At 40.2% G+C, this 4,074-nt stretch overlaps 1 non-coding gene across 1 annotated transcript; it reads right to left on the minus strand.

Annotated features, from left to right (window-relative positions):
* Window positions 1-3,230: 3,230 nt before the first annotated feature.
* On the minus strand, window positions 3,231-3,337 carry LOC116269116. Its single transcript, XR_004176421.1, has one exon. It is a non-coding gene; the product is annotated as a U6 spliceosomal RNA (small nuclear RNA).
* Window positions 3,338-4,074: the final 737 nt, after the last annotated feature.

Genomic DNA, 4,074 nt, shown 5'->3' on the forward strand with positions numbered 1-4,074 from the left:
GTTGAGCATCTTGTCATGTGCTTACTGGCCATTTGTATAGCTTCTTTGGAGAAATGTCTATTTAAATCCTTAGCCCATTTTTAAATTGGATTATTTGTCTTTTTTGAAATTGTCTTGAAACTACTGTAGTTTTACAGTACATTTTGAAATCAGAAAGTGTGAGTTCTCCAAGTTTGTTTTTTTTTTGGCTATTAAGGGTTTTTTCAAGATTGTTTTGGCTATTAAGGGTTTCTCGCATTTCCATATGAATTTCGGATCAACTTGTCAATTTCTGCAAAGAAGCCAACTGGGGTGGTGATAGAGATTGTGTTCATTCTGTAGATCCACTAACATGAAATGTCCTTCCATTTATTTAGATCCTTAATTTATTTCCACAATGTGTTGTAGCTTTCAGAGTATACATTCTGGCCAGGCATGGTGGCTCACGCCTGTAATCCCAGCACTTTGGGAGGCTGAGGCAGGCGGATTACAAGGTCAGGAGATCGAGACCACCCTGGCCAAGATGGTGAAACCCTGTCTCTACTAAAAATACAAAAATTAGTTGGGCGTGGTGGCATGTGCCTGTAATCCCAGCTACTTGGGAGGCTGAGGCAGGAAAAGAGCTTGAACCAGGGAGTTGGAGGTTGCAGTGAGCCAAGATCGTGCCACTGCACTCCAGCCTGGCAACAGAACAAGACTCCATCTCAAAACAAAACAGAACAAAAAAACAGAGTATACATTCTACATTTGTTTTGTTAAATTGATTCCTAAGTATTTTATTCTTTTTGATGCCCTTGTAAATAAAATTATTTTATTAATTTCATTTTTAGATCGTTCATTTCTAATGTATAGAAACACAACTGATTTGTATGTTGATCTGTTATTTATTTATTTATTTATTTATTAAAAAATAGAGACAAAGTCTCACTATGCTGCCCAGGCTGGTCTTAAACTCCTGGGCTCAAGTGATCCACCCATTTCTGCCTCCCAAAGTGCTGGGATTACAGATGTGAGCCCCCATGCCCAGCTGTATATGAAATAAATTTCATTTTCTTACCTAATTGCCATGGACAGAACCTGCAGTACCGTGTTGAATAGAAGTAGGGAGAGCAGACATTCTTGTCATGTTCCTGATCTCAGAGGGAAAACATTTAGAATTTCACCATTAGGTGTGACATTAGCAGAGGGTTTTTGTAGCTACCCTTTATCAGGTTGAGAAGAATCCCCTTCTATATCTAGTTTGTTGCGTTTTTTCTTTTCTTTTCTTTTCTTTTTTTTTTTGAGATGGAGTCTCACTCTGTCGCTCATGCTGGAGTGCAGTGGCACGATCTCAGCTCACTGCAACCTCCGCCTCCCAGGTTCAAGTGATTCTCCTGCCTCAGCCTCCCGAGTAGCTGGGATTACAGGTGCTCATCACCATGCCAGCTAATTTTTTTTTTTTTTTGTATTTTTAGTAGAGACAGGGTTTCACCATCCCGGCCAGGCTGTGTGTATTGAGGTCATCAACAGACCACAATGAAATGTGGTTTTTGTCCTCTATTCTATTGATATGGCATAATACATTAATTGATTTTGGATGTCAAACCAACCTTGCATTTCTGAGACAAATCCTACTTTGTCACGGTATGTAACTCTTTTTTTTTTTTTTGAGACAGACTCTTGCTTTGTTGCCAGGCTGGAGTGTAGTGGCATGATCTCGGCTCACTGCAACCTCTGCCTCCTGGGTTCAAGTGATTCTCCTGCCTCAGCCTCCCTAGTAGCTGGGAGTACAGGCATGCACCACCACACCCAGCTAATTTTTTTGTATTTTTAGTCGAGACAGGGTTTCACCATGTTGGCCAGGATGGTCTTGATCTCTTGACCTCATGATCCGCCTGCCTCGGCCTCCCAAAGTGCTGGGATTACAGGTGTAAGCCACTGTGTCTGGCCAACCCTTTTTATATGTTGCTGAATTTGGTTTGCTAGTTCAGGATTTTTGCATCTAAATTCATAAGACATATTGGTATATAGTTTTCTTCTGATGTTTTTACCTTGTTTTGGTATCAGGATTAATACTGCCCTCATAGGATGAGTTTAGAAGAATTCTCTCTTCTGTTTTTTGGAAGAGTTTGTGAAGAATTGGTAGTAAGTCTTTAATGTTTTGTAGAATTCACCATTAAAATCTTCACTTTTCTTTGTGAAATGCTTTTAGATTACTAATCCAATTACTCTTTCTCTGTTTATTATAGGTCTATTCAGAATTTATATTTCTCCTTGAATCAATTTCAGTAGTTTGTGGTTTTCTAGGTATTTGTCTATTTCATCTAAGGTACCTAATTGGTTGGCATAGTCATTTATAGTATTCTCATATAACCTTCCTTACTTTTGAAAGTTCAGTAGTAATGCTCCCTCTTTCATTCCTGAGTTTAGTATAATTTGAGTCTTCTCCGTTTTTTGCTTCTGTTCTTGTTTTAGAGAGATAGGATCTCATTCTGTCACTCAGGCTGGAGTGTGGTAGTGTGAGCTCACTGTAACCTTGAACTCCTGGACTCAAGCAATCCTCCTGCCTCAGCCTCCCAGGTAGCTAGGACTACAGGTACATGTCATCATAACTGGCTAATTTTTTTATTTTTCATTTTTTTGGAGCGATGGAGTCTCTCTCTGTCTCTCTCTCTATATATATATATATGTGTGTGTGTGTGTGTGTATTCAAGTGATCTTCCCATCTCAGCCTCCAGAGTAGCTGGGATTGCAAGCATGTGTCACCACATCCAGCTAAATTATTATTATTATTTTTTTTTTTTTTTTTTTTTAGGCAGAGTCTCGCTCTGTCGCCCAGGCTGGAGTGCAGTGGCATGATCTCGGCTCACTGCAAGCTCTGCCTCCAGTGTTCACACCATTCTCCTGCCTCAGCCTCCCAAGTAGCTGGGACTACAGGTGCCCGCCACCGCACCCGGCTAATTTTTTGTATTTTTAGTAGAGACAGGGTTTCACCGTGTTAGCCAGGATGGTCTCAATCTCCTGACCTCGTGAGCCACTGCGCCCAGCCTTTTTTTTTGTATTTTCAGTAGAGACCATGTTTCACTATGTTGGCCAGGCTGGTCTCAAACTCCACCAAGAAATCCACCTGCCTTGGCCTCCCAAATATATATACATATTTTAATGTTATAATTTTTATATATATATACACACACTTTTTTACAGGTATATATATATTTTAAATTTTATAATTTAGATATATACATATACATTTTCTTAATTTTAAAATTTTAAAAAATATGGAACACTTCAAAAGTTTACACATCATCCTTGTGCAGGGGCCATGCTAATCTTCTGTGTATTGTTCCAATTTTAGTATATGTGCTGCCAAAGAGAGCATACCCAGGCTGGTCTTGAACTCCTGGCCTCAAGTGATCTTCCCACCTCAGCCTCCCAGAGAACTGGGATTACAGATGTGAGCCACCATACCCAGCCTTTCTCTGTTTCTGTCTTAATCAGTCTAGTCTTGTTGATCTTTTCAAAGGACCAACTATTCATTTTGTTCATTTTCTTTAGTGTTTTTCTGTTGCCTGTTTCATTAATTTAAACTCTAATATATGTTTTTCCTTCATTCTTCTTGCTTTAGGTTTAGTTTGCTCTTTTTCCAGTGTCTTAGGGTAGAAGGTTAGTTAATTGATTTGAGATCTTTCCACTTTTCAAATACAGGTGTTTACAGTTGGAGATTATTGTTTTGTATATGCTCCCGTGAGGTTGAGAAAGTTGCCTTCTACCCCCAAGTTAGCCAAACCCAGTCCTCCACAACACTGTCCTTACTTCTGAGAGCAGCTGCAAGTTTGGGGTTTTCCCAAAACCACCCTCTGGTCACATAATTCACTGAAGAAGTGACAGAACTTAGGCCAGATGTGGTGACTCACTCCTGTAATCCCAGCACTTTGGGAGGCCAAGGTAGTTTTAGATTTTTCTTCTTCAGGAGTTCGAGACCAGCCTGGCCAACATGGTGAAATCCCATCTCTAATAAAAACACAATTAGCCGGGCGTGGTGGCACATGCCTGTAGTCCCAGCTACTCAGGAGGCTGAGGCAGGAGAATTGCTTGAACCCAGGAGGCAGAGCAGTG

The sequence above is a fragment of the Papio anubis genome, chromosome 9, assembly GCF_008728515.1.
Source record: "Papio anubis isolate 15944 chromosome 9, Panubis1.0, whole genome shotgun sequence".
NCBI classification, from domain to species: Eukaryota; Metazoa; Chordata; class Mammalia; order Primates; family Cercopithecidae; genus Papio; species Papio anubis.